Source organism: Sorex fumeus, unplaced genomic scaffold, assembly GCF_029834395.1.
Source record: "Sorex fumeus unplaced genomic scaffold, SorFum_2.1 ptg000122l, whole genome shotgun sequence".
Taxonomy (NCBI): domain Eukaryota; kingdom Metazoa; phylum Chordata; class Mammalia; order Eulipotyphla; family Soricidae; genus Sorex; species Sorex fumeus.
The window spans coordinates 5,781,453-5,804,850 of NW_026606179.1; the positions used below are offsets into that span (position 1 = coordinate 5,781,453).

Below are 23,398 nucleotides of genomic sequence, written 5' to 3' on the forward strand. Positions count from 1 at the left end.
GAAGAGCCATAGGAGTGGAGAAATTGCTTTCCCACCAAGCTCTTGGACGATTTTTAAACTGCGTCCGGAGCTCCGTCATGCCGTTCCGTCATGATTCATTTTCAAAATGAAAACGAGTCTTTAGGGAGACAGAGGAAGCACTAAGAAAGGCTGCTTTTAGAGAGCCCAGGACGAGGACGCGGCGGTCCCAGGACTACATCTCCCAGGGAGCACCGCGCGGCTCGCGCTCGCCCCCTAGAGGCCGCCGCGGGGAGCGTGGGCTGAGCCGGGGCCGGTCCGTGCGCGCGGGGAGCAGAGGCGGCTGCGGGCTGCGGCGAGCGGCGGGAACGGCTGCGCTGGTGAGTGGACACGGTGTCCGCCTGCCCCTGGGCCTCAGCTGTGTGCTCTCGGGCTCCGGCGGCTGAGCGCAGGGCCTGGGGGTCGGGGTCCGGGCGCGGGGGGCGCAGGACTGCTTCTCGAGGGCGAAGACGTGCGGTCGCTGTCCATCAGTCCGCTGCACGGGACTGACGTCCTGCCCTGCCCGGCCTGGCCAGCCTGGGAGCCGTGCGGTCAGTGCCGCAGGTGGCAGCGGCTGGTGACCACCTTCTCCCCGCCGGGGCACTGGACCGGGGCTCTCCCGGGTCTCGCGCATCCTCTCGGGTCCTGGCGGGGACGGCGGGGGCCGGTGACCCTGGGGCAGCGTCGGTGTCCACTGGGCGGGCGCGAAGGGCAAGAAGCCTGCAGTGCAACAGGAACGAGCTGCTCTCGTGGTCGGGAAGATCAGTTCTCTCCGTGGCCATTCTCGTCATCCTCATTATTGTTGGTGGTGTTTATTTTAGGGAAGTTTGACCCTGGATGGCTTATTCTTGCTCTGTGGAGCTCGGCTGCCCGCCCGTAAGTTTATGTAACGAGCAGACGGGGCGTGCGGCTCTCCTGGGGTGCCCCTGCCCCTGCAAGGGGCCGGCGCGGCGGGCACCTGGTCCGTTCCCCCTGCCGGGGGCCGGGCGCGGCGGGCACCTTATCCGTCAGAGCCCGCGAGCTGGGGCCGGAGAGAGGCGATAAGGTGTCTCTGCGCCGAGCTACGACTCAACCGTGGAGTTTCGCTCTCAGAGCAATTTTTGTCACCCACCTTCCAACACGGTGTTCTTTTTTTTTTTTTTCTTTTTGGGGACGATGCTCAAGGGTTACTCCTGGCTCTGCACTCAGGAAGTACTCCTGGCAGTGCTTGGGGGACCATGTGGGATGCTGGGAATAGAACCCGGGTCGGCCGCGTGTAAGGCAAACGCTCTCCCCGCTGTGCTATCGCTCCGGCCCCAACACGGTGCTCTTGTTCCTGTGTAGGTGGGGGAAGGTGGGCGCAGCGCTCTCCTCCCCTCGCATCCCCATCGCTGCGCCGGGGAATCCAGGGGGCGGGGGCCGCTGGCAGTGCTCTTTGCTGCCTTGTCTGAGTGACCCAGGCTGGCAGACGGATTGCCAATGGACAGCACCCTCCCCAGTGTTCGTATTTGTTCGTCGTCTTCCACTGACCAGCCCAGCCCCTCTCGTCTACAAAGGTTGGGAATAGTTTGTTTGGGGTTCAGTTTTAGGACAGCGCTCCCGGGTATCTTCTCCAGACATTCTTCTCCATTGTTCCCAGTTATTAGCAGCTCAGAAAGTCAGGTGTAGGTATTGATTTTTCTCCCCAAATGTTTTAATATAAACATGTGTGATTCAGATTGTCAAAAAGGCAATTCTACTGCTACATTTTCAGTCTTTGAAATCCTGGGATAACTTGAACGTGCTTTTGTATTGTTTAAGTTAGATAATGTTGTAGTGAAGTCAGATAATGTACCAGGGGGTGGTATCTCTATTTGTAATTGAGATTGGTTGAACTTCATCCCTCATGTTTGAGGGTTTCTTTTTTAAAAATTGGTGTTATGTTCTCCACACTGATTAAATTTAATCCCTTATTTTCCTTATTCTAGAACTATCTGTTCCTTGAAGGTTGGCAGAACTTGACTCTAGACTTTATTGTAGGAGCTGTTTAAATTTTTTTTAAAAATGTCTTTTTTAAAAAATATTTTTTAAGAAATGTCTTTTGGGCCACACCTAGCAGTGCTCAAGAATTACTCCTGGCAGGCTTGGGGACCACATATCCTCCAGGTGTTGACCCTGCTCTGGCTGTGGAGATGGCAAGCACCCTCCTGTTCTATTGCTCCTGCCCTTGTTTTTTTTTTTTAAAGAAGATTAAATTATTATTTAACTACTTTTTCAATGTATACAGGACCATTTATATTCCTCAGGGTTTTTTTTTTATTTCTTGAAGGTCAATTTCACACTAAACATAATTTTTTCTAGCAACTCACTTACATTTTTGACATATAACACAAGTTAGCATAGTGTATATAGGATTTTATTCTAAGGAAAACTTTTCTATATCCATAATGTTTTTATTCTTCATACTACTTTTTCTCTTTTAGTTGGTGGATTTGCTTAATTCTAGTAGCTCATACTACTAACTCTTTCAAAGAGTCAGCATCATCAATGGCTGAATAAATAGCAGTACTCCTACATTATAAAAATATATTTATTTTATTTTCCTGTCATTAATTTTTATTCTTAATCTTTTTCTCTTTTTCTATTTAAGTTAATTTTGTTCTTTAAAAATGTATTTACTGGGCCAAAGGAACAATGACAATATGGTGCCTTTCACATGGATGACCTTGGTTCCATCCCAGCACCCCATCTAGTCCCCTGAGCTCTCCAGGAGTGATCCCTGAGTGCAAACCCTGGAGTGAGCCCTGAGCACTGCCGGGTGTGGATCACCCTCCAAAAACAGAAAAACAAAACCCCAAGCACCTTATTAATTAATTTTTCATTGCCCCCCCTCCTGTTTCTCTGTTGTTGTGATGACTTGGGATTGGCCACGCCAGCCATGGTGATGGTATGATGCAGTTGCGGTGCTCAGGGGCTCTCATGCCTGATGGTGGTGCTTGTTCAATCAGCTGTGCTTGCTGGAGTTACATTCATTTAGTTGTGGTGTTGCACACATATTTACCCAGATGAGCATGTTTAGTTGAGGTGCATAATTAGAGTTCAAGTGTTTATTAGGGGTCACTGGCGCTAACAGATGTCCTTACCAGGGATTGCACTTCCTGGATTGGGTGTTCAAACATCTTAGTTGTGTTGCTTGCTGAGGGTCTGGTCTCCTCTTTTTTTTTCTTTTTGGGTCACACCCGGCAGTGCACAGGGGTTACTCCTGACTCTGTACTCAGGAATTACTCTAGCAGTGCTCGGGGGACCCACATGGGATGCTGGCAATTGAGCCCGGGTTGGCCGTGTGCAAGGCAAATGACCTACCCGCTGTGCTATCGCTCCAGCCCCTGGTCTCCTCTTTAAAGTTTTTTATTTTTTTATTTTTTATTTTTTTACTTTTGCGTGATAGCACAGCTGTAGGGCGTTTGCCTTTCATGCAACCGGCCCAGCCAAGCCGGGTTCAATTCCTCTGCCCCTCTCGGAGAGCCCGGCAAGCTACCGAGAGTATCTCACCCATACGGCAAAGCCTGGCAAAGCCTGGCAAGCTACCTGTGACGTATTTGATATGCCAAACACAGTAACAATGAGTCTCATGATGGAGATGTTACTGGGCCCGCTCGAGCAAATCGATGAACAATGGGAGCACCGTGCTACTGTGGTATTTTTTACTTTTGGAGACCTGAGCAATAGTAGAGCAGGTAAGGCACGTGACCGACCCAGGTTCGATCCCTGGCATCCTGTATCCTCCCCCAAGCACTGCAAGGCATGATTCCTGAATGCAGAGCCAGGAGTAACCTCTGAGCATCACCGGTATAGCTCTCCTCCCCAGGTTGGCAGAACTTTTTAATTTAAAATTAAAATTCTTAATTTTTAAGAAACATTAATTGAATCCCCATGACATAAGTTGTTTATGATTGGGTTTTAGTCGTACATTGTTTGAGCACCCATCCCTTCACTAGTGTTCACTTTCCTTCACCACTGTCCCCAGTTTCTTCCTGCCATCCAGCACATGTATATGGCAGACATTTTTCTTTTCTTTTTTTTTTTTTGGCACTGTGGCTTCCAATACTGTGACTGATGGGTATCATGGATATCACTTTATCTCTTTTCAGCACCCAGTTTTTGTCAAGAGTGATCACTTCCTACTATCACTGTCATAGTGTTCCCTTCTCTGACCTAACCACCCCTCCCCCATAGAGCAAGCTTCCTGCTAAGGACTGGCTCTCCGGGCCTGTGTTTCTATTGTCTTTGGGTATTATTCTCCTACTGTGTTTCCTTATATCCTGGAAATGAGTGTGATCATTCTGTCTGTCCTCTTTGTGATTAATCTCATTCAGTATGATACTTTTCATGTCCATCTATGTATCAGTCTGGCCCCCTTTTTGTGTTATTAATATACCTGAGTGTGGTACAGTAAGAAATTGCTGAAAGTATCAGGGATCATAGATGCAGAGCTGGCGGGCTCCAACAGCTGAACTGTAGGATCATACACAGCCCTTGGGTCACTGGGATTTGACCTTGTGACCCTATGTTTGCAATGCAGGTGCTCTATGTGGCTTCTCAGACTTTTCCCCCTTGCAACCCTTCCCCCCAGAAATTTTTTATGTGACACTGGATATATAGGTACATAAAATATATATATAAGTCAAATATTTGCTGATAATAAATTATAAATAAATTTAGTTTCTAGTTCATTTTAAAAAATTACGATGCTTGGCCAGAGAGCTACTACTGGGTTAAGGTGTTTGCTTTGCATGCGGCTTCAAATACTGGCAGCACGTATGTCCCCCGAGCACTGGGAGGGGTCACTCCCGAGCACAGAGACAGGAATAACCCTGGAGCACTTCAGTGGGTGGACCAACCAGCTCCAATAAACAAATAACAACTTTTAAATGACACAGTCCCACGGGGGGCTGGGATCCAAGATTTAAGCTGCTAGGGTCGAAGCCCCTGCCTTATTCATTGGGATTTTTTTTTCATGTAGGAGTACTGCTATTTATTTAGCCACTGATTAGCTGATTGAATTAGGCATGAACTCCACCTTACTTTTTTTTTCATAATTTTATTTATTTTTTTCTTCTTATATTTATTTATTGAATCACTGTGGGAAAAGTTACAAAGATTTCAGGTTTAAGTCTCGGTCATACAATGATCAAACCCCTTTCCCTTCACCAGTACTCATTTTTCACCACCAAGAACCCCAGTATACCCCCCTCCCACCCCTCCCAATGCCTGTGAGGCAGATGATTTCTACTTTCTACTTAACTCTTCTCTACATTGATTACATTCACTATATTGACAAAAGATGCACCATTATTGTTTAGAATTTCCCCTCCAACAATCAGAATTACTGAAAAGGCATTGGGAAATACTTTGTTTTCTATAGCTGGTATGAGAATCATATAATGTGGCACGGTAGCAAAAGTGGCTGCACAATTTTGGATTTCTGCAAAGAGCCAGATAATTACGAGATTGGTTTCTGTGCGTCTGGTATTATGGCTGTGCCGGAGAGCCACTCGTGAGGGGCAACTCGTGACCTTGGTAGGGTGTAAAGGACGAGCCGGTACCACCCCCCCTTCCCATGAGACTGCAGTTGCCCTGTCACCGCCGGCTCATACCTGGCTTTCCAATAAGCTCTGAGGAGGTGGCCACCTTGTATGCGGTCCAGATGCATTTCTGCAAAAAGCCGTTGGGTTTCAAGATTTGTTTCTGAGTCTCTGGGATCATGGCCATTAATCAGCTTGATCAGGAGCCAGAGAGGCCATTTGTAGGTGGCGACTCGGGATCTCGTTGGGATGGGGAGGAAAGGGCCGGTTCCACCCCCATCTGGTAAGACCCCGCGTGTCTTGTCACTGCAGGCCCAAACCTGACTCTCAAGTGGCCTCTGGAGGATGGTGATCACAGGGCCACCAGGGGGGACAGGCCATGGCACAAAACCTATTCCCACCTGGAGTGGCCCAGTGCCAGTAACCTACTGCAGGAACAGGACGCATTTCTGCCGAAAGCCTTTGGGTTCCGAGATTCGTTTCTGAGTCTCTGGGATCATGGCTGTTAAGCATTTGGATCAGGAACCAGAGAGGCCATGCTTCCAATTATATAGCTGAGCCGGAGGGGTTTTGTGGGTGTGTCTCCCACATACCTAACTTTTGGCCATTTACTTTCTTGGTAAACTTTGCCCCAAGTTTTTGGGGTCTGGCCAAAGGCACAGCAGCAATTTTGGGGTATCTAGAAGTCTGATGGTGCCATCAGGTTGCTGATGCACTCGTCTCACAGGTACAGATTGACCTGCTGGAGGCACCAAACCTCCTCATTGGGATTTTTGAGTCAAAAGCTTCGATCATTTATGTTACAAGCTAGTACTGTGTTGTGTGAACTTCTAATTCTTTTACGCTGGTGTCCTACTATCTATTTTTACTTAAATGCTTCAAGTTAGACGACGATCACAATCACGACCACCCTGTTATTCGTCGATTGCCTCGAGCAGGCCCCAGTAACATCTCCTTCGTCTTAGCCTTGAGATTTTTTTAAAAGTGCCATATTCAAGGCTCTTTCAGGGTTAGAAGAATGAGATTCATCCTTGTTACTGGTATTTGGCAAGTTAGACATTATTGCTATTATTATTGCTCCCTAGGTCAATATTTATTAGATTTATCCACTTGTTTGCCATTTTTTCCACTCTCTATGCCTTGGAACTTAGATATTCTCTTTGAATAATTTCTTTTCTCTCAAGAGGATATAATTTAGAAGTTATTTAATGACTTCAATTTTTCTGTTGTTACAATATCAGAAAATGTCTACATTCTCACAATGGACTCATTTCTTTTGGCTTAACAGCCAAAATTTATTGACATTTAAAATATAAAGTATTTTCATTTTATATATTAATGGAACAAAGAAGAAATTCTACATTTGAAATTTAAATTTTATTCTTGTTCTACCATGTAGCTATTGTGAGAAAAGCTGTGGTGTATAGGGATGTACAAGATTCTACTTTTAGTGCTTTCAGTTCCAGAAGTGGAACTGCTAAATCATATGATTTTTTTTTTTGAGGAAATCTCATTCTGTTTTCTGCAGTGACTGCACACTACTACATTCGGGCCAATGGTGCACATGCTTCCAGTCTTGTTGCATCCTTCCCAACACTTCTTATTTTCTGTTTGGGGTTAGTCATTCTAATGGATGTGAATTCTTTTTCTTTCAATAGACACCCTTACCCTATTTATATTTATTTTAATCATGGATATTTGGGGACTTATTAATGCCATCTCATTTTATGTTTTCTATTTCTTATGCTTATTTTCCTTTCTCATCCTTCTCAGTGCTGCCATGTCGGTGAAGCCTTCAAGGTCAGGTGAATGAGACCCATTGTAGTTACTGGTTTTGGCATATCGAATACACAACGGACAGCTTGCCAGGCTCTTCCGTGCGGGTGGAATACTCTCGGTAGCTTGCCAGTCTTTCCGAGAGGGATAGAGGCTTTTGGGGCAACCTCTAACCGCCCTCGTAGGTGTTACCATATTTGAACCGTATCAAATATGGTATGGCAATTCTGGAAGACGGGTATTTAGTGTCTTATGATGTGTCCACGGGATGTCAAAAGACCGCGTGGCCGCCCACCTACCAGATGGTCAGACTTCTTCATCAAGATCATGAACGTTCGGTTTGAGGCTCTTCATGTTCCCAGAGCGAACAGATGCCATTGGGCTACACTAGCACGCGACAGGGACAAATGGAGATGTTACTGGCGCCTGCTCGAGCAAATCGACGACTAACGGGAAGTTAAGTGATTAAGTGATGCTTATTTTCTGCCAGACTCCACCTTTTGGTGGGATAGACTGTTTTTCTTTTCTTTTTTTTTTATATCCATCTTTCTAAAGAACAAAACAAAATAAACCTTGGGGGGAGTGATGCTCAGAATTTACTCCCGTCTCTGTCCTCAGAAGTCACTCTGGCAGTGCTGGGGGTACCATATGTGATACCAGGGATCAAACTGGGGATGTTTATATGTATGGCAAGTGCCTTAACCCCTGTATTATCTCTCTAACCCCTGTCTAATGTCTCTTAAGATAGAGAATTTCTAGATGTCACTGGCAATATTCTTGGGGATAGGTACCTTGCAACTGGGGTGAGCAGCTTTTTTTTATCAAGGTACAATGCAAAGTGTAAAGTTAATACATCTGAAGTACATAGATCAGTAAATTTTGGTAAATAGAAGCATATAGAATCAACTGGGGCTGGAGCAATAGCACAGCGGTAGGGCATTTGCCTTGCACGCAGCCAATATGGCCGACCCGAGTTCGATTCCTCCACCCCTCTCGGAGAGCCCGGCAAGCTACCGAGAGTATCTCGCCCGCAAGGCAGAGCCTGGCAAGCTCCCTGTGACGTATTCGATATGCCAGACACAGTAACAACAAAGTCTCCAATGGAGACGTTACTGGGCCCGCTCGAGCAAATCGATGATCCACGGGAGGGCCTTTACTTTTACTTTACTTTATAGAATCAACGCTCAGAACCAGAAAATAACCTTTCCAACACTCCATAATCTATCCATTTGCAGCTCACCACCAAGATCACCATCCTGATTCCTTACACAGTAAAAACATTTCACTTGTTTTTGTACTTAGCATCAATACACTCACACCTTATGTAGACTTTGGTATTTAACAGCTTCCTGCGAACATTGTGGTTGTGAGATTTGCACATATTGAGTGTAGTTGTGTTCAATCTTATTGCTGCATATATTTCAATCTGTGTATATCCACAGTGTAGATACACATTGGGGTGGTTGACAGGTTGCAACTATTATGCCTAGAGCTATTGTGAAGTTTTACTATGTGTCTTTTGACACATAGTCAACCAATGCCTGAATTTCTGCTGACTACAGAGCTAGGAGTGAAGTTGCTTGGTCATAGGATCACATATGCTCAGTTTTAGTATATAATTCTTAACACTTTTCAGCAATGGTTGCACTAATTTATGTACCCAAGAAGCATATGTGTTTGCAGAGAGTTCTTGCCAAATCTTGATGATTTCTGTCTTTTCCATCTTAATCCTTCTGGTGGGTTTCACACTGTGGTTTTATTTGGTTTTAAGATGAAATTAATTGGTACCTTTAGGTAATTACATATTGCTACCTTTTAACTATTGATGCTTAAATTTGACCTGCATGTATAAGCATCTGTAAAGCAAGAAACAGCCTTACCATGATTTTAATTCTGTTACATACTGAGACCAAATAGCACAGCGGTAGGGCGTTTGCCTTGCACGCAGCCAACATGGCCGACCCGAGTTCGATTCCTCCGCCCCTCTCGGAGAGCCCGGCAAGCTACCGAGAGTATTCGATATGCCAGACACAGTAACAACAAAGTCTCCAATGGAGACGTTACTGGGCCCGCTCGAGCAAATCGATGAACAACGGGAGGGCCTTTTACTTTACTTTTCATACATTGTACAACATAAACAGTTATCAAGACAAATTTAAAACTTTACTCATTATTTGAACATCAATTCTCATATCTCTAGTTTTCATTTTTGATTTATTATTTGTTTTGCTTAAATTATTAATATTACTGGGTTTGGGTTTTTTTGGGGGGGGCACACCCAGTGATGCACAGGGATTATTCCTGTCTCTGCATTCAGAAATCACTCCTGGCGGTGCTTGGGAGCCCATATGGGATGCCGGGGAATCACCCCGGATTGGCCATGTGCAAGAGAAGTACATTCCCGATGTACTTATCTTTCTGGCCCCTTGTTGTTACTGTTTTTCAGTGATTCTGTAGGTGGTAAACTTTCTGTATTCTTTCATGTTTTAAACGATCTTTTTAAAATTTTGCTTTTTCACGTGAGTACTAATGACATAGTATAAGGCTTTAAGTTATTTTAAAAATCTCTGGATTTAGGGCCCAGGGAGACAGCTCAGGAAACTAGCAAGCATGCTTTGCATGAAGAAGACCTGGCTTTCATCCCTGGAACTCACCGTTCCTGAGCACCTCCGGGAGTCACCCCTGACCACTGAGTCAGGTGTAGTCCTTGAGTACTACTGGGTGTGGCCTCCAAACTGAAAAAGTGAAAGCACATTTTTCTGAAATTTGAAGATGATTGCCAATTATATGCTGGTATGAGAAATACATGTAATCTAATGTCCGCTTTTGAGTAGTAAATCTGTTTCTTTTCTCTGAAGTAGTACAAGTTTTTTCTTCTTTCTCAGTGCACTAAAATTTTGGTATTTTTCTAGGCATGGTCTTGAAAAAATATGGTACCCCAGAGCATTGCCAGGTACATTTCTGGAGGCTCTTGAATACCACTGGGTATGGCCTAAGACCCCCAGAATTATCTGGCCCTTGCATTGAACCCTCAATCCATTTAGCATAGAATTGCCAGTGGAGCCCTTCAACCTCCTGAGCACCACTTGGGAGTCTCTCTGCCCCAAGTGCAAACTATGATTGAAGAATAGTTTCCAAATTTTGAAAGCCCAAATAAATATATGTGTGCCAAACAGCCTTGAAGGGATATCAGTGGTAAAGTTTGGGGTAACTCCCCAGCACTAAAATATTGTTTTCTCCTGTTTTTGACATGATATGACAAGTGACTCGTCATCAGCTAAGCAACCTGTAGCTTACTCTGTGCAGTTTTACAGACCCACTCTGCTGTCTCAGCCTGTGTTAACCTCTGGTCCCCTCATTTCACTTATGGGGGTTTATCACTTACTTCTCTTCCAGGGATGCATTGAATAGTATTTGTTGCTTCACTTTTGTATCTTAATCACTCACAAAAATTATGATCCCACTGAAGATTGGACGACAAATCATACTGAGTCATGTGTTCTGTGTCATAACTATTAGGGTGGAATGCTTAAATTTGGGGGCCATAGATATTTTCCAAAAGAAGAGCTACAAAAATGTAGGAAATTATGTTCTTTTTTGAGAATTGTGAAGTAAAGCAATACGCTGACATGAACTTCTTGGGTCATCTGTCTTTCCAAGCAGATGGTATAATTAAATGTTTTAGTTTGAAAGACTTCTTTCGGTCATTGGACCTGCACGTGGGCGAAGATTGTAAAACTGTACTTTCTAATTATGGGCTGTGTCCCATTGTAGACATGTTTCCTCTTTCTCCCACGTTTTGAGATCTCACAGATGGGGAATCAAATCAACCCTGTTCTCATTTGCAGCACCTTATCATCAGTGATCTATACACACTCCTCTCATTGTGTTTGTTTGTTAATGCATCCATTAGTTCATTTACTTCATTTTTTTTCATTTCTTTCTATTCTGTGAAAACAATTCTCATTCTCTTCCCCCCTATGGCTAATCTAATGTGTCTTTTATGCTTTGATGTTTGAATACTTAAAACATGTTCTGTTTTTTGTGCATATATTTTAAATTTAAATAAATGGTATCACATTTTGCTTTCACCTTTTTCTTAGTGTTATTCCTAGTCAACACATTTTTATCACTCATTTTGTTGATTTGTGGGTATCCACAACTCTCTTAAAATTTTTTAAAATATACTTATTTATTTATTTATTTATTTATTGTTGCTTTTTGGGTCACACCTGGCAATGCACAGGGGATACTCCTGGCTCATGCACTCAGGAGTTACTCCTGGCAGTGCTCAGGGGACCATATGGGATGCTGGGAATTGAACCTGGGTCGGCGGTGTACCAGGCAAATGCCCTACCCGCTGAGCTCTCACTCCAGCCCCAATATACTTATTCTGTTACTAGAATCAATAAAACCTTTTCCTTTTTCCCTTTTAGTCAACAAAAACAAATTATTTTCAATTTAAAATTAAGGGTTGTCCCAGAGAGGCAAAAGAGTATAGGCGAAGTGACATCTGCACTTGTTTGTTCATCGCAGCAATCTTTACAATAGCCACAATCTGGAAAAAACCTGAGTGCCCGAGAGCAGATGACTGGTTAAAGAAGCTTTGGTACATCTACACAATGGAGTACTATGTGGCTATTAGAAAAAGATGAAGTCATGAAATTTACATACAAGTGGTACTACATGGAAAGTATCATGCTAAGTGAAATGAGTCAGAAAGAGAGGGACAGACATAGAAAGATTGCATTCATCTGGGGAACATAAAGTAACAAAATAGGAGACTAACACCTAAGAATAGCCAGGATAAGTACCAGGAGGTTTACTCTATGGCTTGGAGGCCAGCCACACATGCTAAAGGAAAAGGCAGCTCAGATATAGAAGGGAGCACCAAATAAAGGGTGTTGGGAGGATCCCACCAGGATGGGAGAAGCATGCTGAACGTAGACTATAGACCGAACATGATTGCCACTCAATGCCTCTTTTGCAAACCACTGCACCCAAAAGGAGAGAGAGAACTAAAGGGAATGCCCTGCCACAGAGGCAGGGTGGGATGGAGGAGATGGGGGGGTGGGAGGGATACTGGGATCCGTGGTGGTGGAAAAAGGGCACTGGTGGAGGGATGGGTACTTGATCATTGTATAATTGAAACCCAAGCACAAAAATTTGTAAGTCTACAACTGTACCTCATGGTGTTTCACTAATAAAAATATTTTAAAAAAGAAAGACCCCTTACTTCTGCAAAAATAAAAAGTGACATATCTTTTAAAAAAATTAAATTAAGGGTTGTAGCCAATTTAGAATAGCTGAGTATCTTAAAATTTGTCTTCATTTTCCCAGATATTACATTTATTTTTATTTTATAAGTTGGAGCGATAGCACAGCGGTAGGGCGTCTGCCTTGCACGCAGCCAACATGGCCGACCCGAGTTCGATTCCTCCGCCCCTCTCGGAGAGCCCGGCAAGCTACCGAGAGTATTCGATATGCCAGACACAGTAACAACAAAGTCTCCAAGGGAGACGTTACTGGGCCCGCTCGAGCAAATCAACGATCAACGGGAGGGCCTTTACTTTACTTATAAGTTAGTTCACAATATTTGATTACATTTCATATTCAAACACCAATCCAACCACCATTACACCTTTCCACCACCAAATTCAGGATGTTTCCATCCCAAGCCCCAATCCCTGTCCCAAAATACAACGAAATAATATATTTTGTATTGTCTGTTATGAAGAACTGCTGAACATGATTACAAAAAAGTGTTCATGTAGGAAACAGTGTGAAGATTGTTCTGTTTTGGCAGGAGCCACTAAGACATTCTATAGGATATCACTAACATTGTTTAAGTTTGGGCGATATGAGCTTTGATATATATATATATGTCAAAATATGTATATATGCATATATATTTACCTCTATGATTTGTTGCCTACTGTCTGAACCCCATCAAATATGGTGTGGTAATTATGAAGAATGGGTAGGAAGTGTTTTATGATGTGTCGCATGGCCGTGAAAACAGCCGCACAGTCCAGGAATGTGTTCACTCATATGTGAGGCTCGGCCTGAGCGCCACAACTCTCTTTCTATCTATCTGCTGTCCTGGGCACACAAACTAAAGTAATCACCCAGATACCACAAACAATGTTGAATGAAACTCTTGTACATATCCTCACATAGATTTATATGCAGATCTCTAGGAGGTTTAGAAAAAGGATCAGGATTTTCTGGCATCATATGTGCCTATACTTGGAAGAACCAAGCACTGCCAGCTTGTTTTCCAAAGTGACTGCTCCAACCTATGTTCCAAAGACCATTAACTTTTCAAATATTTGGCATTTTTCAAATTTCTAATTTTCAGCAATCTCATATTATCTCAATCTCTATTTCAGTTTTATCTCATATTATCTCAATCTTACATTATATACATATATATGCTGTTTAAAAATTTTCCATTAACATAAATTAATTATTCATGCCCTTTCCTCATATTTCCTTTTTTATTTTTGCTAGAATATTTCAGATATTTGTCACTTCTTGATTTTTTGGCAATGCAGATAATTTTTTCCCAATATGTATGTCTGTTAACTTCATTGTTGGTGTCTTTGTCTAGTGCAAATCCTTAATTCTGTAACTGAAATAATCAAAATGTCCTCTAGATTACAGGATACATCCCTGTGTTTTTGACAAACAAGTTTTCGACTTGTTTGATTTTTATCTTTTGATGAGTTGATTGACAACATTTGCAGGGGATCAAACCTTGGTTGGCCTTGTGTAAGGCAAGTGTCCTACCCGCTGTATTATTACTCTAGCCCTAACTTCTAAATTTTTTTCACCTGGTTGGACCCTGACTGATGAAGACAAAAGTCTTACTCCTGCATGCCCACAATCTTACAGGTTAAACAGTAAGCGTACTGTAATTTTTTCGTACTGGGAATTGAGCCTAGGACTTCACACATGCAAGGCTGGTCCAAGAGAACTGGGATTTTTCCTTTGGGGAGACCTCCCAGGCAATGCTCCGGGAGCTCCTGGTGATAGTCAACCTACCAGACTGGCAGTTTTGGTGCTTTGAGCTGGAGGATACTGTGCTTCTGGGACCCTGAAGGATTGGAAACCACCAGGGTCACCGTAGGTGTGCTCGGGACCTCCAAGGCACTGCCCAGAGATGCTTGGTCAGCATGTGGTCCTCAGGGTTTAACCCTGGCTTGTGCCCTCACCACTCTACTGCCTCCTGGACTGAGGACTGTAATTTTGGTCTGTTCAATGTTCCTTGCTCCCTTCTTTTGGGAGTTGATTTCAGCATGGGCGTAGGGATTGGCCACGATCCAGATCAAGACAATCACATAATTTCATACTTTTTGTTCACAAAGAGTTTTCCAAGGAAAATTGAGTCATTCAAAGAAGCTAATCATTTTCCTTTGGGTTATTTTGAATGGAGCTTGTAGAGAGCTCCTTTTTCTTTTGAGTTACAGGGGTGGATGAGCTCCATGGGAGCTCGGTCCTGGTTTTGTCTAATGTATACTTCCTGTGCAGGGCAAGTTCCCCAAAAATATAGCTCCCCGAAATCAATGCCACCATTACAAAAACACTAAAAGAGAAAAATATAGGGTTAGGGAAATGACTCAAAGAGCTGGAACATATGCTTTAAATGTGGAAGGCCCAGGTTTCATTCCTACTACTGCATGGTCTCCCAAGCATTGACAGGAATGGCCAAAAAATAAAAGAAAAAAAGTCAATTTAACTGACATAATGTTTTTTATTACATACAACTTTTATTTACTTTTATTATTTATTTATTTGCTCTTTGGGTCACACTCAGCGATGATCAGGGGTTACTCCTGGCTCTGCACTCAAGAACTACTCCTGGCGGTGCTTGGGGGACCATATGGGAAGCTGGGAATCAAACCTGGGTTGGCCGCATGCAAGGCAAATGCCCTACCCGCTGTGCTATCACTTTACAACTTTAATTTTAAATTTGTTAAAGTATCTTTTAGACTTTAGAAATCAATTTATATTTAAGTACCACACTTGTTTCTATAGAAAAAGGAAACTATAAGTGAAACAAATTGGTTTTCTGAAAACTTTCTGAATCTCCCTTCCAGTTAGAGATTCTCTTTAATATCAGCTTAACTCTGGCTTATTTAAGCTCATAACGTTCACAGATAAAACCCCCTATGCCTTCCGGGAAACTAATAGTGTTTAGATGTTCCTCTAATTGTCTCCAGCGTTTCCTTTCATGTTGGTAGTCACAGTTCCAAAGGTAACATACGGGTAGATCTTATCTTCACAATTGAGGTGTTGGGGCAAAGGACGGGGAGAGGGGAGGATTGGGAGAAAGAGGGTCTACACTGGTGATGGGTGTGGTGGAATTGTGTGCATGAGAAACCTTTACTAATAGCACTGTGAATTATATAATCTCAATTTTTAAAAAAAAAATTGCTGACTTTTTCCTAGCCTTTTCTCCTTTTCTTGAAGCAAGAGAGATTTTGGATTTTTTTTTTTCTGGGTTTATTTTTGGATCCTGCCAGGCGATGCTCAGGGGTTACCCCTGGTTCTGCACTCAGGTATCACTCCTGGCAGAGCTCAGAGGACCACATTGGATACCGGGAATTGAACCCCTGGTCAACTGCATGCAAGGCAAGCACCCTACCTGCTGAACTATCTCTCCAGGCCCAGAAAAACAAAAGTTTTTATTGAACAGAATTACTTAAAAAGATGTAAGGGCAGAGAAAGAGAGGAATCCATGTTCTAGAGAGAACACTGGCTTCTTCAGAGTGAAAAAAGCAGAGAGAGAGAGAGAGAGGTTCAAGAAAGAACATGGGCTTGAAGAAGAAAAAAGCCTACTTCTCTTTCTTGTTGCAATGATTGTGGGCCTTTTGATTGCAACACATTTGGTTGCAGTTTTCACATATTTCACTGCTCACAGACTATTTTTGCTTATAGTACTCACTGAAGGTCACGTCCTTTAGTTGTGGTGATACTGCATACTTAGCTGTGGTGCCAAGCATCGCAAGTAGCAGTGCCACTAGCATTGGATTGGCATATGGGCGGTGCTGGGAATGAGCTCTAGGTTTCTCCCTGCCATACAGGCTCTCCACCCTTGAGCCATTCTCAGGTTTACTCTTGCTCAATCTTAACTAAAGGTTTTGGCAGAAGGTATTGATAAAGCTTCCAGGATTCTCCTTTCTTCTTCAATTGTCCTAGCTTGCTTTCTAGACTGGCACATTACTGGATTGAAGTTATTAGGCCACTTGAAAAAAATCAAATCACTATACTTCTTGGTCAGCTCCTTTAATTGATTCAGTTTGCACACTTTCAGACATTAGCAAGTCAGTGGACGCTAGCAGAGGCATGTTGACTTCAGGGACAGTGAAATGTGTCTTGGAATTTATGGAGAGTTGCCTTTGTGCAGTTAATTAAGTGAACCCAGGGCTATGAGAATCTTTAGTCCTGCTGAGAGAATGAAGGCAATGTGCAGAAAGAAGGTGGTTCCCAGATCTACTTGTTGCTTAGTCCTCCTAACTGCTGTGCTGCTGTGCTTCCTATGGTTCACAGAAGCTGCTAACCTGCACTCTCTCTCTCTCTCTCTCTCTCTCTCTATTTTCATTAGACTACTTCAGTTTAGTCTAATATCACTTGTAACCAAGAAAACCATGACCAATATAGAAGCTTATATTTATAAAATGATTATAAACTCTATGGTATTGCCACAATTAAAAATATAATACAAGGCTCAGAAGTAGCATTGAGAGAGGAGAATAACTCTTTCAGAGGGTCTCCTCCAGGAAGAGGGTAAGTCCATGAGGGTTGTGGGGTCAGAGAGATAGTACAATTGGTAGGGCACTTGCCTTGCATGCAGCCAACCTGGGTTCGATCCCCAATGCCCCAGATAGACCCCTGAGCCCTCCAGGAGTGATCCCTGAGGACAGAGTCAAGCTAGGAGTAAGCACTGAACACTGCCAGATATGGCCCCCAAACTAAAACACCCTCTCTTCCCACCCCTGCCCCTGACACAGACAAACCAAAACAAAACAAAACAAAACAAAAAACCTATGAGGGTATGTGAGAGGATTGCTTAGGAAGAGATAAAATGGAGAAGAGAGCTGAGGCTAGACTCCTGGGGAAGGCGACTCTTTAACAGTAGGAACTGGAAAATGGTTCTGAAGGCCTAGAGTGAAAGGGCCACATGGGAAGTAGTTATTAGAGGAAAGAATAGAAGTGGAGAGGAGGATAGGAATGGAAGGTGGGGTCCACGGAGAAGGACTGCCCTTAGCCTGAAGCTATGGGCATCTCTCGGACTGGGAGTACGGCCAGGAACAAGGGTGATAAACAGGTCATTCGATTTTGCTTTTTTCCTGTAGTGGAAGATGCTTTGTTAGTGACTCTAAGTAGTAACCTACAGCCGTAGGTTACTGATATCATATCATACGTGATATGAGTCGTATCTCTTTGATAACCTTCTCTTTGGGAAATTCTTCCTCTTTTCACTTTCACAGTAGAAACATTTCCTAAGGCCAACAGCAGCGCTGCTCTGTGTGTGCCCACAGGGTCGTGAGCAAAGCCTGTTTGGTGTTTCCTGACTCCAGTTTCCAGGCCTGTGAGGAATAAAGTATTCCTCATTGTACATGCATCCCCCAGCTTAAAGAGCCAGCTTACTGAGATAACATATTCATACCATTCCCATTTTTGAATGATTCTGCAATAAATAACCACATACTAGTTATGATAAGGACTTTTTTTTTATTGTTTCACTTTTTTTTTGCAGTGCCTGGGATTAAACTCAGGAGATTATGCGTGCAGTTAGGTGCTCTACCATGAAGCCATACCCCCAAACCCTCATTTTTCTTGAGTATACACACAGAAGTGAAATTGCTGTGCCATGTGTTTAGTTGTTTGAGGACAGCCAGGCTGTTTTCCAGCGTGGTTACACCATTTCACATTCCTACCAGTAGCACATGAGGGTTCTGAGTTTTTCACATCTTTGCCAACACTCGTTATTATCTGATCTTTAAATTCTAGCCTTCCTAGGGGATGTAAAGTAAAATCTCATTTTGTTCACATTTATGTTTCCCTAATGACTAGGATGTTGAGTGTCTTCTTATGTTCTGACTGATCATTCACTTATCTTTTTATTTATTATTACTATAAATTTTTTGTTTGGAGGCCCACGCCTGGCTATGCTCAGAGCCTTATTCCTGGATCTGCACTTACTGATGGCATAGGGAATCATGTATTATGATGGGGACTGAATCCAGGTGGGCTGCATGCAAGGCAAGTACCTTACCCACTGTACTATCTCTGGGGCTCCTTCACTGTAGCACTGTAGCACTGTCCTCCCTTTGTTCATCAATTTACTTGAGCAGGCCCAGTAATGTCTCCATTGTGAGTCTTGTTACTGTATTTGGCATATCGAATATGTCACGGGTAGCTTGCCAGGTTTGGAAGTTACTGAAATCTTAACAGTGTTGTCTTCCAGTACAAAGGCATGGATTGTTATTCAGTTATTCACCTCTTTACTTTTTTTCAACAAAGCTTTTTAGTTTTTAGAAAATAAGTTTTGTATGACTTTGGTCAAATTTATTCTTAATTATTTTTATTCTTTCTGTATTAATCTACACGGGATTATTCTCTTAATGTCATCTTTCCTTGGGACTTTTCAGTCTGTGCCGTGTGGTATTTCCAAACTTCCTGATTTTTTAATTCCAGATATTGTATATATTAAAACTTTTACCCACTCTTTTTAAACACCATGATTTGCAGAGTTGTTCATGATGCATTAGTTACAGACATTCAATATTACACACTAATCCCATCACCAGTGTGACCTTCCACCATTGCCCTCATTTTCCAACCACCTCCAGAGCCTGCCCCCATTAGCAGGCTGAAAATATTTAATATTGATTGATAGCAAAGCGGTAGAGCGTTTGCCTTGCACACAGCCAACATGGCCGACCCGAGTTTGATTCCTCAGCCCCTCTCGGAGAGCCCGGCAAGCTACTGAGACTATCTCGCCCTCACGGCAGAGCCTGGCAAGCTACCCGTGATGTATTTGATATGCCAAACACAGTAACAACAAAAGTCTCCAATGGAGACGTTACTGGGCCCGCTCAAGCAAATCGATGAACAACGGGAGGACAGTGACAGTGACAGTGATTGTCACAACTAAATAACTAGAGGTATTGTCAAAAAATTCTTCAGTAAAAGAAAAATTGTGAAAATTGTTGTATCTCACATGGAGTCATTAATTCCTTGTCTGAGTGTTTGCTAAGGCATTATTGCAGTTGAGCCATCCGTGTTAATGCTTTTGTTTATTGAGATCAGTTGGCTTCTATGTTGCTTTGACATGTAATTTGGTGTGATCCTACTGGCCTGTCAATATTGTAAGAGTTTGGAGATGTCCCACGGCAGCAAATGTAGCCACACATTCCAGAAACTTCAGAACACTTAACTGGGTGATGAACCTACATGGGGGCAGTTGGGACATGTGGATGTGACTGCCAGGGCTTCTGGAAGTGCGAGGGGTGGTGGGGAGGCTGCCCGACACCACTCAGGAGACCCAGAGTGCTCAGCCCCAAGAATGGGGTAGCTGAAATTCTCAGCACGGTTCCATCCTCGGGTGTCCCATTCTGGAGCGAGACTCTGTGGTGGGTGGCCGGCCGTTTTATTTATTGGTGCTCTCCCTGCGCCAGAATATCCCAGGGACATCCATGTTAAGTCACACAGACATTGTGTGGCCCCATTGACTGCTCAGAGTGCTGAGCCCTGCTGCCATCGTGGCACGAGTTCCCTGGGTAAAGTTTTAAGATTGTCTGAACATCATTGTCTCCAAAAACCTCTTCCTCAATTGCATTAGAATGTTTTGATAGATATGCTATAAAATGTGATTCCCATCTAATTTAATGACTTTCTTTATGTTTATTCATATATATATATATATATCTCACTGTCCTCCTGTTGTTCATTGATTTGCTCAGCGGGCCCAGTAACGTTTCCATTTTGAGACTTGCTGTTACTGTGTTTGGCATATTGAATACATCACGGGTAGCTTGCCGGGCTCTCCGAGAGGGGTGGAGGAATCGAACCCGGCTTGGCCAGGCTGGCTGCGCACAAGTCAAATGCCCTACCACTGTGCTATTTCTCTAGCTCTATTAGTCTACAAAGAAGAGCTTTATGTTCCTTATTTTGTTTAATCTACTTTTAGTATCAATTTTATTTTAACTAACTTTTTTTTAAAATTGGAACCACATCTGCCAATGCTCTGGGTTCCTAGGTCACTCCTTCTGGTGCCAGGGTTTTAAACTCAGCACTGCCTGGTCTAGGCCTATACTCTACCAGTTAGACTAGCTCCATGGTCCTAATTAAAGTTTTTAATTCATTGTGATTTTCCCCTTTTTTATAATTTTATTTATTCAATTACTGGAATGGGAAGGAATGGGAGTGAAGATAGATGGTCGGCAACTACACCACCTCCGCTTTGCTGATGACATTGTTTTAATAACACCAAACATCAGCCAAACGGCACAAATGCTAGCCGACTTTGACCGTGAGTATGGAAAGGTAGGACTACAGCTGACTCTTACGAAGACAATGTTTATGAGAAACAGCCTTGTTCCTGACGCCCCATTCGCTCTCAATGGAACAACCATCTCCGAATGCAACAGCTATGTGTACCTAGGTCGAGAGGTCAACATGACAAATGACTTGGCACCCGAGCTGCGCAGGAGGAAGAGAGCGGCTTGGAACGCCTTCAAGAACGTCGAAGAAATAGCTAAGAGGACGAAGAACCTCCGGCTCCGGGCACATCTCTTTGATTCCACTGTTCTTCCTGCATTAACATATGCCTCAGAGACCTGGGCCCTACGCAAACAAGATGAGAATGCTATTCAGGTCTCCCAAAGAAGAATAGAAAGAGCTATGCTTGGAATATCACGTTTCACTCAAATGAGAGAAAGAATCCGGAGTTCTGACATCTGTCGACGATCAAGGATCAGGGACGCTGTCTCATTTGCCAAGGTGTCGAAAATCAGATGGGCTGGTCACGTAATGAGATTTAAAGACGACCGTTGGACTAGAGCTGTTACTGATTGGATTTCACAGGATGTCAAAAGACCGCGTGGCCGCCCACCTACCAGATGGTCAGACTTCTTCGTCAAGATCATGAACTATCGGTTTGAGGCCCTTCATGTTCCCGGAGCGAAGAGATGCCATTGGGCTACACTAGCACGCGACAGGGACAAATGGAGATGTTACTGGCGCCCGCTCAAGCAAATCGACGACTAACGGGAAGTTAAGTGATAAGTGATTCAATTACTGTGAGAGCAGTTATAAAGCTTTCGGGTTTAAGTCTCAGTCATACAGTGAAACACCTGTACCTTCACCAGTGCCATTTTCCACCACCAAAACCCCAGTATATTCCCCATCCCCCACCCTCCCCCTACCTGTGAGGCAGATGATTTCCACATTACTCTCTCTCTACTTTAATTACATTCAATATTTTGACACCAGACCCACCATTATTATTTGGGATTTTACCCCAACACTCAGATCTGCTGAAAAGTTAACAGTAGACAATTTGTTTTCAATTGCTGGTTATGAATAACATATGATGTTGTGTGGCCACAGTAGTGGCTGCGTGATTTTGGAATTCTGAAATTCCAGCAATCAAATCTGGAGGGATTTCTGCCAAAACCTTCTGGGTTCCAAGATTTGTCCCTGAGTCTTTGGGATCATGGCCCTTAAGCAGCTTGATCAGGAGCCAGAGAGGCCGTTCGTGGGTGGCGACTTGAGATCTCCTTGGGGCAGGGAAGGAAAGGGCCGGCTCCACCCCCATCCTGTGAGGCCCCACACGTCTCATCACTGAGGGCCCAAACCTCATCATCTAGTGGCCTCTGGATGATGGTGGCCACTGAACCGCCAGTGGGGAGCCGGTGGAGGGACAACACCCTTTCTCCCTTTCATGGTAACTCACGTGGGGACTGGATGCATCTCTGCCAAAAGCTGCTGGGTTCCGAGTCTCTGGGATCATGGCCATTAAGCAGTTCAATCAGGAACCAAAGAGGCCTTGCCTCCAATTAGATAGCTGAGCCGGAGGTGGTTTGTGGGTGTGTGTCTCCCACATATGTAACTTTTAGCCATTTACTTTCTTGGTAAACTTTGCCCCAAGTTTTGGTCTGGCCAAAGGCACAGCAGCAATTTTGGGGTATCTGAAAGTCTGAAGGCACCATCAGGATGCTGATGCGCTCACCTCACAGGTACAGATTGACCTGCTGGTGACACCAGACCCCCTTCATTGTGATTTTTGTTAAAAGTGTATAAAATGGGACAAATTGAACTCCTTAAGGGTCACACCTATGTCCATATGACATGGTTTCATTAATTTTTTTGCATGTTCTTGATTTCTGGGGACCACAAGGTATCTAGTTCCATTTTATTGATTTGGTGGGTGGTGGGCCATATTTGGCAGTACTCAGGGTATTCCTGACTCTGTACTCAAGAGTGACCCCTGGTGATGCTCAGGGGACCATTTGTAGTATTAGGGATTGAACCAGGTTTAGTCTGAAGCAGCAACTTGCAAGGGCATTTCCTTACCCCCTTGTACTATCTCTCCATTCCTCCTATAATACTGATATTATACCCTTCATCTAGATTAATCTGGAGCCCTGCTTCATTATAGTAGGAAATGTTATTGGGAAAGGTAGATACATTTTTAAGGGAGAAGAATTGAAGATAGATACTGTGTAAAAGTCACACTGTAACACTGTCGCACTGTCCTCCAGCTGTTCATCCATTTGCTGGAGCGGGCCCAGTAATGTCTACATTGTGAAACTTGTTACTGTGTTTGGCATATCGAATAAGTCACAGGTACCTTGCCAGGTTTGCCATGTGGGCAAGATACTCTCGATAGCTTGCTGGGCTCTCTGAGAGGGGTGGAGGAATCGAACTTGGGTCAGCCAGGTGGGCCGTGTGCAAGGCAAACGCCCTACCTGCTGTGTTATTGCTCCAGACCGTTAAAGTAACAATTCATAGTTATGACTGCTCCTATTCTGACTTATTTGAAGTTTGCATGAGTGGGCACCAGTAAC

At 43.7% G+C, this 23,398-nt stretch overlaps 1 protein-coding gene across 1 annotated transcript in view; it reads left to right on the top strand.

Moving 5' to 3' along the window:
* Window positions 1–305: 305 nt before the first annotated feature.
* SPECC1 (sperm antigen with calponin homology and coiled-coil domains 1) overlaps window positions 306–23,398 on the top strand; it is a 422,681-nt gene continuing 399,588 nt past the window's right edge. The window contains exon 1 of the mRNA XM_056135727.1: window positions 306–338. The gene's annotated coding sequence lies outside the window, so the exon portion shown is untranslated. The remainder of the gene's footprint in view (window positions 339–23,398) is intronic.